Source organism: Cannabis sativa, chromosome X, assembly GCF_029168945.1.
Source record: "Cannabis sativa cultivar Pink pepper isolate KNU-18-1 chromosome X, ASM2916894v1, whole genome shotgun sequence".
In the NCBI taxonomy this organism is placed as follows: Eukaryota; Viridiplantae; Streptophyta; class Magnoliopsida; order Rosales; family Cannabaceae; genus Cannabis; species Cannabis sativa.
Window position 1 is genome coordinate 82,156,797 of NC_083610.1, and position 12,931 is coordinate 82,169,727.

The window sequence follows — 12,931 nt, forward strand, 5'->3', positions numbered from 1 at the left end:
CATTAACAATCAGTGTTCTTGATTGTTGTTGGTAATTCATTACTAATTGCTGTTAAGGTTGTATTTGATTCCTTTAGAGAGAATTGGAAATTGTAATATGAACCTTTGAGAATTAGTGGATGAATTTACCCTGGTTCGGGGAACCCAAGCACTACTCGGCTGAGATGTGTTCTCAGTGCAGATGAAGCTTGTAAAATTCTGGTGTTGAATCTTTGATTTTGTTCTTTTTATATTCAAGCTTAAATCAAGATAAAATCAATCTAAATATGAAAAAGATAGGTTAGACAAGAACTTGGGCTTACAGTCCACATGAGAGCTTTGAACTTGGTACAAACTTCAAAAGAGGAGAACGTTGAGAACGTTGCATGACGAGCATGTTCTTCAGTTCTGCCTGGTCGACTACTGCTAGTTCCAGGTGTAGTGCGATTTTCACTACGAGGTTGTCGTTCTCGCTGTGTACCTTGGTTACTCGGTACACACTCTAACCTCAACAATGGTCCCGCTACGGGTTCATCGACTGCTAAATCATGTTCATCGTCCATATTCAAATCTACAATTGGATCGTTATTGTAGAAGGGTGTATCGAACTCTTCAAACTGATGAAATCCTGTCGCTTCTTGTTCTTGCCCTACATTGGTCGGAACCTCTAAATTGGTCGGAACCTCTAAATTGGTCGGAACCTCCTCATTCACACCAATCCCAACATCTGTTTCGGGAACGCAAGACCCTACCACACTCCGAGGGAGAGGATTAGTAGGCGGCGTAGGCTCTGAATTCCCAACTTTTCTCACCTTGGTCACAAATAATGGCATAAACTATGTATTTGACATTGTTGCCCTCATCTCTAAAAACGTTCTCAGTTGGCGTTCTCTCTTAATAACCTCTGGCGCAACCATTTTTCCCTTCATGTACAAGGAACAAATCTCCAACTTTAAATCATACGCTACCGGATCAACTTCCAACTCTTCATATAAAATTTGTCGCAGTTCTTGTAGGGTTATCTCGGTTGTAACTGTCAACGTCAAGCTGCTATTTGCTTTGTAGATCCAATTATAATTCTCACATAACCAAACACCATCGTACGATACAACAAGGAACACTTTGTCTCCTGCAATTGCAAACCAAAAAAACAAGGTGAGTAAAGGAAAAAACACCCAAAAAAAAATAAAAATCGACATCCCATCGATATCAATAGACATAATGTCGATAATCACAACAGCAGAAATAAGGGCACTGATTGTCGATATTGTGTCGACATACTATCGACATACATTTGACAACCACACCAAGCATGCTCGACATCGACATAATATCGACATTCAATCGACAATTAACAACGGTTACACATTTAATGTTAATAAATTTTACCTACGTTCCCAACAACCCTTCCCAACTGACACGTTGCATGTCAGACACGTGTCCTATCGACAACCTGTCGACATGACGTCGACATGGCATCGACAAATGTGTTAGCAGTGACACTAAATTGGCATGTTGTCGACATGATGTCGACATAGTATCGACATTCAGTTGACAAATACACCATTTCATGCGTTTTACCTGTACAGTTACGCATTTAATGACCATTAAATTTTCATACATTCCCAACATGTTTATTGCTCTATAAAAGCAAATCCCTTTCTTATTCATAAGTGCTCTTGTCTTCTACTTCTCTCTTACTCTTAAAAATTTCTCTTATTCTTAAGTTCTAAATATGGCCCCAAGAAAGAACAAAGGCAAATTCCCCATCTTAACTCCTGAAGAGCTGAAGCAGGAGCCTGATGTTGGCATAGTTACTCCTGAAATGCAGAAAGTTTTTGACGCCCAAAGAGCTTTCGAAAGAGAACGATGTGGGAACGAGTTCAGGTTCAGGCAACTTGAAGCACATTTTTGCAAAACTGGTGTATGGCCGGCTCCACCACCAGGGTTCCCTGAAGGATGCCGTCGTTGCAAACTAGGCATCTTTAACGGTAAACCGGTGAAGCCTGGAACATTATGCAAGTATTGCAAGGCTCACCCACAAGCCAAAGAATTTTTAAAAAAATAATTTCTTATGTTATGGCTTGTGGTGAGTTTTATTTAATGTTTGTTTTTTTTTTATGAACTTTATTTTCTATTTTTTTTTATGTTTTTTTATGTTATGTTATGTTTTTAATGAACTTTATTTAATGTTAATGTTATGTTATGTTTATGTTTTATTCACGGTTTTTTTTCATTTGCATCGATATTTTGTCGACATCTTGTCGACATGATGTCGACAAAATATCGACAACTTCTAAAAAAAAGAAAAATGCTTGTTGTCGACATTCTGTCGACAAAATGTCGACAAATAGTAAATACCATGTTGGTTGCATGATGTCGACAACATGTCGACATAACGTCGATAATGGTCGTCACTGACCTTTCCTTTTGTAATCATCGACAAACCATCGACATAGTATCGATATATCATCGATAACACTGGAAAACCCAGAATTCGACTGAAAACCAGATCTGCCAGATCTCAACAATTTCAGACCAAAAAACAGCAGTTCCAACAAAAAACACACATATAACAATTTTAAACTACATAAAGTCAAACAAAATGCTTAAAATACAACTTACCCATTATAATGGTGTAAGATTCTTGAGTGATATTGAGTTGTGCTTCGGTTTTCCACCAACACCCACCGAGAAAACAACCATTCAACAGGGAATAAAGAGAGTGACGAGAGAGTGGGACGGATAGAGGGAAATTTTTTGATAAATTTTTCAGTTTTTTTCTAGAGAGAGAGAGTGGTGCACGAGAGAGAGGGAAGAGGGAAGAGAGAGAAAGATCAATTTCAGATTTTAGCTATTTTATTATTTTTTTTAAAAAAAAGGGTAAAATGGGAAGCTCATGTAATTAATGGACTAAATTTGTACAAATTAAGGAAGGGTATAAATTTTGATATGGCTTGTATTATTAAGGCCAAAAATTGAAATTTCCCTAATCAAATTCGTGTGGGAGGACTGTTGCTCGTCCTCGTGTGTTAAGCTGATGTGTTAAGCATTATTCTTTTTTTTTCTTTAAATCATTGTAAAAAAAAGAATCATTGTCTATTATTAATATTATATTAAGTTAGTAACTGGTTGTTCTAAATTTATAGGATCGGCTAATAAATAAATTTTTTTATTTATTTTATTATATTTTTATAATAATAATTTATTTATTTAAGGTACAATTTTTTGGTAAAGTTGACTAAAGACTTTTGTCTAATTTTATTTAATTTTACTGTTTCAGTGATTGTTTATGTACTAAACTATGTTCCTTAGATTTTGATATCTACCAAATTATGCGCCTCAAACTTTGATATGTACTAAATTATGTCCCTTGAACTTTCATCCATTTCAGAATATTTTTACTAAAATTAGACAAAAGTCCTTAAATTTAACAATCTTAATAGTTCGGGGAGAATTTTTAACAGCCAAAAAAATTCAGAAGACATGATTTGATACATGTCAAAGTTTGGGGGAGGAAAAATTACTAATTAGCCTTATTAAATAAACTTACACATCTAAGATTCATGTATCTAATAATTTTTTTTAATTAAAAAAATACATATAATATCATATTTTTTTAAAAAAATAATTATATAATTATATTTTGAATTTTTTTAAATAAGAATGATGAAGAGTTTTAATTATATCAATCATAATAAAGAAAATATATATCACAAAACATTCAATTTGATTCTATTATATCAATTATATTGACAATTATTGATTTCAGTAGGATTGATATTAATTGAATTATTTGTGATTTTTTTCATTTTAATATAAATTATTTTTGGTGGTTTTTTACGTGAAGTTTTCAAAATACCTTTTTATGTTTTATTTACAATTTCATCACCTATAATTTTTATTTACCAAAATACACTTTCAAAGTATAAAAATACATCTTGCTCAACAAAAAGTAAGAAAATAACTAAAAAACAACCAAAAATCAACCTTACGACAATTATAAATCAACTATAAATAAACTATAAAACCACCAGAAAAATAACCTCATGACAACTTTAATACAACTATAAACAAATTTATTATTTTTACTGAAGATGTATTTTTGTAAATAAAAAAATTCAAAAAGTAAAAATAAAGTTTTTTCTGTGTTTTGAAATATTTTCGTAATTTTTTTTTTCAAATTTTTGACCTTATTTTTTAAATTTTTTTTTTTATTTGTGGATTTTATTTATTATTATTTTTTGTCAATAATATTATTTGTGGACTTAATATCAAGTATATTAATATTTTAATTTTTTTGACCATGAAATTGATTTATTTTGATCAAAGGGTATAATGAAAATGGGATGTGATTCATGATGTTATTAGTATTATGCATGCATATCTATTCTATATAAAGTGTGCCTATATAGCTGAAATTCTTGGTTTATGAGAAATTCATGGTGATTTTTCATTTTTATTTAATAAAATAATAAAATATTATTTATATATAATAAAACAAATCTCCTAAATATTTGAACTGATATTTTTCATAAATTTAATCTAATAAATTGCCGATATTGTACCCCACTACACCAAAAAGTAGAAGGAATTGCTGGCGGGGAGGCTCGATGATGCATTGCGGTCAAGCGACAGCAGAGGAGGCTTGAAATTGGTTTAATGTTTTTATGCAACTATATTTTTGCAATTTAATGATAGAATAGGTGATTGTATATATATTGGAATCTCACCTTTTTGAGTTGCGTTCATGTCTTTGGTTTTCATCTGAATATTTATAATTATATATGTGTTATACATAATATGTGGGGCTGAGTTTTGGGTTTGTATAGTGAATGTGAAGTTAGCTCTTCAGTTAATTACATACATAGATTTTGTAAGGGTTGCTCTATTTTTATTTTTGTTCTTCTTTTCTACGATTGTTTCAATGTGATATTTGTTTGGCTTTGTAATTGTGGCTTGATTAAAAGTTTCTCACTGACAACTAATCTTAATCAGTTTCAACACATTATTGAGTTTATTAGCAATATCATAAATCAAATTGGTAGACACATAGTATTATCAAATGATGATTTTGAACATATCATATTATCTTACCATTTATGCAATTTAGCTGTTTGAATGAATGTCTCACAAACAACTAATTGATCATTATACAGTAGAACCTCTATTTAAGAATACTCTATTCAAGAATAACCTCTAAATTGTAATTAGTTATATATTTTCTAAGTCCCGTATTAACAAAGTATACCTCTATATAAGAATAATTACATCTTAATAAAATATTTATATGTATTTTGTAAATTTATTTATGTAAAATCAATAATTTTATTTTAAGTTATAATACTTGTATGAAATTATATTTACTTTAAAATATTTCTATTATGATATAGTATTAATGATTATTTATTGTTATTATTGTTACATTGATATTTTTTTAGTTTTTAAATTTTTTTTTAGTGTAACTCTATTTAGTTATAACCTCTCAATTAGAATATAATTTACTTGGTCCCAAGTGTATTCTTGGATAGAGGTTCTACTGTGTATGTTATGTGTTCTTTTATTTTTCAGAATTACCTTTTCTAAAGAAGCTTTTGTAGGTGTTAGAGAGTTCTACAATCACCGCAATGTATAAATGAAATAACAACTAAAAAATGGTATTTGTTAAAAAAATGTAATAATAATAGTATAGTCACATTTCGTTGATTTGGTTGTTATTTCATTTATGAAATTTGGTCAATATATTTAAGCTTTGGTGAATTCTCATCCCTTCCTTTTGCAATTTCAATATGCTAAGTGTTGTTTGTTGCTGTTCCAACATGAGCTCCGCCGCGGTGATGGGCTTTTCCAAGTCATGAATTGAACCATCCCATAGAATAACTTTCCTATTATTACAGATTGGCTTATTTTGTGAGACCACAGAATTTCCCATCATCAAATTTTTAATCTTTATAATATATCACGATGTTAATTAATTTTAAGGATATATATATATATAGATATGTTAGTGGTGAAATATATGACTAATAAAGAGAAAGAAGTACGATTTGTTAAACCGTTCCATCTTTGGTGAGTTTTAACTAATTTGAATTGAATGTCTCTCGTTTTGGGGTCGTTGAGTTTGGAGGTGGATTTGGTCTCACCGTTTTGGGGCACAATAGCTTCTCAACTCAACCAACCATGGCAACCGTGATGACATTGCAACCGTGATGCGTGATGCTCACAGTGATGCTGGAAGTGGCAACCGTGAAGCAGAAAGGCGAGCAACTGGTGTTGTTAATGGAGGACAGGGTCGGCACAACCTCACGAACTTGAATACGCAGATGTTGAATGGACTTAGTTTGAAAGATCCACCTCCTTTGAGTCCATCAAGTAAAGAAACTAAGGCTTATAACTCACCAGGAGAACCTGTATATGAATACCTTGAAACTGAATCACCATATGTTCGTAAACCTAAATATGATCAGGTAAGGCCATTTTCTTGGAGTTTTATGTATTGATTTCTGCATAATACCTTTTTTTTTCCTGATATGATATTATGCTTGTGCCTTTAATTCTGCTTTGATTGCCAACTGTATCAGATTTTAAATCTTGCATCTAAATTTCCTGGGCTCAACGTGTACAGATCGAAGCTGTGATATATTGCCGACTACATATACACACATACATATATGCATGTATATATATATATATTGGTCATTAGAGAGGTTCATAAGTGGTTCTCTTATTGTTAGATAATAGTCCTCTTCGAGACAGGACAAATCTCTGAAATGCACTCTTCGAGACAGTGCCAATCTCCCAAATGAACCAAAGTTCTATTTACTCATTTCATATCCCATAATAGGCACACAATTACATATTTATAGTGATACACACTCTTTAGAAATTACTAATAAGCCCCTACACTATTTCATAGTATAACACTTTCTCACCCTTCAAAATCACCTTGTCCTCAAGGTGGTAGAAATAAAAAAAATACAACTAAAAACAAGTACAAATATAAAAAACTGAAAAACTAATTGCAGCCCAATCTTTTTTTTTTTTTTTTTTTTTTAAAAAAAAAACCCCAATTGTTTGTTGGCCCATTAAGCTTCCAAGCTTAGTCCAATAGTAAAAGAAACCCATGAAGCCTTTCGTCTCTCTTAATCTTTACACTGTATGTATATATTTTCCTGCAAACCGTGAACAAAAGAGCCCAGTAGTCGTCCCTTTCCTTCGACGGTCTTCAGCGATCCGGCGCGACCAAGCTTCCGATCGTCCTCCAGTGACGACTTCGTGCTGCCCCTCGCTGTTAAAGATCAACAGTCGTCGCCGATCAAATATCCACCGTCGTCCATGATCGAAAATCCTCCTCCGATCTTGTGCGCGAAGATCCAATGCCATCTCTGTCTTCTCCGACATTGGAGTTCTTCGAGCTGCCTTCGTTGGTGCAGATCGAGAATCCACAACATCCGATGAAGCCACGCCGATCTTCTCCTTCGGTGTTCTTAGAGTTGCCATCTTCGTCATAGATCGAACTGACATTGATTGCGATCTACTTAGATCGGATCCAGCTGAAATGTCACTGCCGACAAGATCGAGAGCCTTCTCCGATGGTGCCTGAGCCGAGGGAGCCATAGATGTCTCTGTTGATGAGCAATATTGCTCAACTCTAACATCTAATTCCTCCATGAGATGCACTTTAAATGCCTTCAATTGAGCATCGAAAAATCGATCAATACGACGATCCAACTCCATCAACATCTTCGCAAGCTCTGTTTTCTTCATGGCCGAGAGTTCTTACAATGAATCTTTCACTGTAATTGCTCTCAATGAAAGCACCAATTGTTAGATAATAGTCCTTTTCGAGACAGGACAAATCTCTGAAATGCACTCTTCGAGACAGTGCCAATCTCCCAAATGAACTAAAGTTCTATTTACTCATTTCATATCCCATAATAGCTACACAATAACATATTTATAGTGATTCACACTTTGTAGAAATTACTACTAAGCCCCTACACTATTTTATAGTGTAACACTTATTCTCTGGTTTTCTCATCTTTTTTTTTTTTGGTCGAAAATGGAGAAATTCTTAGTCTATATAGTAATGTTTAGTCTCTGCTTTGTTCCACTCATTCATGGAGGAAGAAAAATTCCAAAGAGAACCCAAGATGGGTCTGAAGATTGGGGTTACGTTGAAGTCAGACCCAATAAGCTATTCTTCCAAAGTTGTAAACTTTTCTTCATTTTCTTTTTTGGGTAAGAAAAAAGATTGAATTTTTATTTTTAATTTGTTTAGAATTGAATTTCGTTTGTTAAAATTTTCTCAGAAGCCCACATGTTTTGGTGGCTTTACAAGAGTCCTTATAGAGTTGAGAATCCATCTAAGCCTTGGCGTATTGTTCTCTGTCTTCAAGGATGACTTTTAAGTTTATATGTATGATTCAGGAATGGACTCAATTTCATCATCTTCAACAACAGTACTTCAATTGTCAAAAGAGAGTGCATATACTCAAGATATCTTAGTGTATTGAGATCATTATATATTGTATTCATTATTTACTTTTAATTGTCAAAATTATAAATTATATTATTTAAATAAAATAAAAAATACCTAGCATAAAATTTAATGTACGTGCCTCGCACGTAGATTTTTACTAGTATATATATATGCATAAAATATGTTGTGATGATCACATAGATAATGTTTGGAATGAATAAACCAAATACTGATTTTTCAAAAATTATAAAAAGACACTAAAATATTGATAAATAAATTTTTCAAAAATCATATCAGTTTCAGCAAGAAAACATTGAAACTAGTTCCATGACTGCCCGAGAACAATTTTATAAGGTCAAAACCTTCATAACTATTCTAATTCACAAAAACTCAATACGAAACCAATTGTTTTTAAACTTAAAATGAAATTAAAACATACCTTAAGCTTTTCACTACTCCGTGCTGGTTGCAGAAGTCAGTAAATTCCTCACAATCGAATTGCTTTCTATTGTCAGAGACTATTTTGTGAGGCAAGCCATATCGACACACTATGTTTTTAATAACAAAGTCCAGTGCCTTTTTAGCAGTTATTGTCTTCATAGGCTCAGTCTCCGTCCATTTGGTGAAGTAGTCTACTGCTACTATTGCATACTTTACTCCTCCTTTTCCTGTTGGCAAGGACCCAATAAGATCTATTCCCCATACCGCGAAGGGCCAGGGACTAGTCATCAGGGTGATTTCATTTGGAGGAGCTCTTGGTATGTTCGCGTATCTTTGGCACGAATCACACTTTTGGACATAGTCTATGCAATCTTTTTTCATTGTCAGCCAGAACTACCCTTGTCTCAATATTTTCTTTGAGAGGCTGGGTCCTCCCGTATGATCTCCACAGAACCCTTCGTGGACCTCCAGCATGATTTGTCTAGCTTCAGGGTCCGATACACACCTTAAATAAGGCATGCTGAGTCCTCCTCGGTAGAGAATTTGATCCATCATTACATAACGATGAGCCTGATACTGAATCTTCCGAGACAGTGCCCTTTCTTGGGGCAACTCACCTTTTGTTATGTATTTTATGATGGGGACCATCCAGCTGGGTTCTTGCCCAACCGTTATCGTGGTCTCTTTTATTTTGATGCTTGGCTCTGCCAAGCGTTCCACTGGTACTACCCCCAGCTCTTCGATTTCGCTATCCGAGGCTAACTTAGCCAGACAGTCCGCGTGAGCGTTCTTTTCCCGGGGGATTCTTTCTATTTTGTAGTCTGTGAACTCGTGGAGCAGCTCTCGAACTATTGCTACGTACGCGGCCATTCGCTCGCCGCGTGTTTGGTATTATCCGGATACCTGGTTTAGGACCAGTTAGGAATCACTATAGACTTCCACTCTTTTGGCTCCTACGGCTTTTGCTAATTTCAGCCCTACTATCAGGGCTTCATATTCGGCCTCATTGTTTGAAGCTGCGAAGTCAAACCGTAGGGCCGCCTGGAGTCGTAGTCCAGTTGGTGATATCATTGCCACCCCAGCCCCGGAACCGTTTTCATTGGAGGCTCCGTCTATGAATACTCTCCATGTGGGGATAGGCGGTATCGGCGTATTCGCGGTTGCCTCGGCTTCGTTGCATTCAGTGATGAAGTCCGCCAAGGCTTGGCCTTTTATAGAAGTTCGGGGCATGTAGTGCAAGTCGAATTGACTTAGCTCCATTGCCCACTTGAGGAGCCTTCCGGATGCTTCAGGTTTTTGGAGGACCTGTCGGAGCGGGTGATTGGTCAGAATTTTGATCGGATGTGCTTGGACGTATGGCCTTAACTTCCTTGACGCCATCAGGAGGCAAAACACCAGTTTTTCAATGACTGGGTATCTTGTTTCGGCCCCTATCATCCGCTTGCTGACATAGTACACGGGATGCTGAGTTTTCTCCTCTTCCCGGACCAAGGCAGCGCTGACCGCGTGTTCGGAGACGGCCAAATAAAGAAATAGGTCTTCTCCGAGGACGGGTTTTGATAAGATAGGAGGCTTGGCCATGTGCTCTTTTAGCTTTTTGAATGCCTCCTCGCACTCGTCCGACCATTCGAACTTTTGGCACTTCTTTAGCACGTTGAAGAAGGGTATGCATTTGTCCGTGGATCGTGAGATGAAGCGGCTTAAAGCAGCTACCTTTCCGGTCAGACTCTGCACATCTTTATGCTTTTTGGGGGATGGCATGCTCAGGAGAGCTTGGATTTTTTCCGGATTTGCCTCGATCCCCCTTTGACTGACGATGAAGCCCAAGAATTTTCCTGATTTGACCCCAAAGGTGCATTTCTTTGGGTTGAGCTTCATGCCGTATCTCCGGACCACTTCGAAGCATTCTTCTAAGTCGCTTGCATGGCTGTTGCATGCTTTGGATTTGACGAGAATGTCGTCTACGTAAACCTCCATGTTTCGCCCCAGGAGGCCTTTAAACATCCGGTTAACCATTCTTTGATAGGTTGCTCCGGCGTTTTTCAGTCCGAAGGGCATGACTAAGTAGCAGTATACCCCCTTGTCGGTCCTGAAGCTAGTGCACTCCTGGTCTGCCGTATGCATTTTTATTTGATTGTACCCAGCATAGGCGTCCATGAAGGATAGCAGTTTGAATCCAGAAGTGGCATCTACCATATGGTCGATCCTGGGCAGCGGGAAGCAGTCCTTTGGACAAGCTTTGTTTAGATCGGTGAAATCTATACAAACTCGCCAAGTTCCGTTCGGCTTGGGCACCAGGACCGGATTGGCCAGCCACTCCGGATAGTACACGTCGCGGATCATGTCGTTAGTCAACAATTTGTCCACCTCTTTCTCTAGAGCTTCAGCTTTCACCGAGTCGAGCGGGCGTCGCTTTTGCTGAACGGGGGGCATGTCCGGATTGACGTTGAGTACGTGGGTGATGACATGAGGGCTTATGCCAGTCATGTCTTCTTGGCGCCATGCAAAAACGTCGATGGCGCCCTTCAGTGTTTTTATTATTTTTTCTTTTTCCTCCGGATCTAGGTTCTTCCCTAGCCGGAGTACTTTGGTGGGGTCGAGGTCGCACACTGATACTTCCTCGACGTCCTCCATTGGTTCCACAATTCTTTCGGACCCCACACGGGGGTCCAACTCATCCTCTTCAGCCACTTCTGGCTCAGCTGACTCCCGGACCATTAGCACGGGCAGGTGGGTTGCGACATTGTAACATTGTCTTGCTTCCCCCTGGTTTCCCCTCATAGTTCTGATTCTGGCCTCCCGGGTAGGGAATTTTAGGCACAGGTGCCGAATCGATGTGAGTGTGCCAAAATCCACCAAGGCCGGTCGGCCGAGGATCGCGTTGTAGGCTGTCGGACAGTCCACCACTACGAAGGTGCAGTATTTGAATGTGCTCTGGGGGGTGTCCGGGCACAAGGTGACTGGGAGCCTAACTTTTCCCATTGGGATAAGTGTCGTCCCGTTAAACCCTGTGAGTTGGGACCCACTGGGTGAGAGGTCCCGGTCCGTCAAGCCTATCGCGGTGAAGGCTTCTTTGAAGAGTAGGTTCACGGAACTCCCGTTGTCAATTAAGACTCTGGCCACCACTTTATTCGCGATGGGGGTCTCTATGACCAATGGGTCATGATGAGGGAAGCGCACCGTCTTGGCGTCTTCTTCCGTGAACGTGATGGGTTGGTCCATCAACCGGGGCCTTTGAGCTGGGAGTTGAGTAACTTCCCACACCTCATTGTGTTTCGCGGCCCCTGCGTATCGCTTAAGCTCCTTGCGAGTCGTTCCTCCGATATGGGGACCTCCAGATATCATGGCTACCCTCCCATTAGGCCGGGGCGGCAGACCGGGGATATGCGGGGCGTCGCCCGTGGGAGCAGCTGGAGCCACTGCCCCGGCTGTACCCCCCGGTGTTCCCTGAGGCACACCCACAGTCGCCTGACCCGGATTAAGGTAGGGCAACCTATTCTTGATCCACTCGTAGAGGTGGCCTAATCGGATTAGATTTTCAATCTCGTCCTTGAGATTCTTACATTCATTGGTGTTATGACCGATGTCGTTGTGGTACTCGCATCTCTTGCTCGGATCTCTCCGGGAGCTATCTTTTTACAACGGTTGTGGTCTCCGGTAGTGTGTATTTTGTCTAGTAGCAAAGTACACACGCTCTTGGGAGTCTGACAACTCCGTGTATTGAGTATACTGGGGGGTGTACCCCCTTTTCTGGCGCTTCTCTCCCATCCGGGTGCTGCCCTTGGAGGATCTTTTACTCCTCGAACCCTGGGAAGGGCCTGTCAGGCTAGCAGCCGGAGCAGAGTGTGAAGGAGCTTGTCCATTCACTCCGGACGGGTTGCCAAAATGGGATGATGCTGGTGCCAAGGCTTGGCCTTGGCTATATCCGGGGGTAGCAGAGAATTGTATGCCACTTGCTTGTGGAGTTGCGGTCGGGGTAGTACCCGAGGGCAACACTCCGGGCATGTACCCTGCTATTCCGGTGGGATA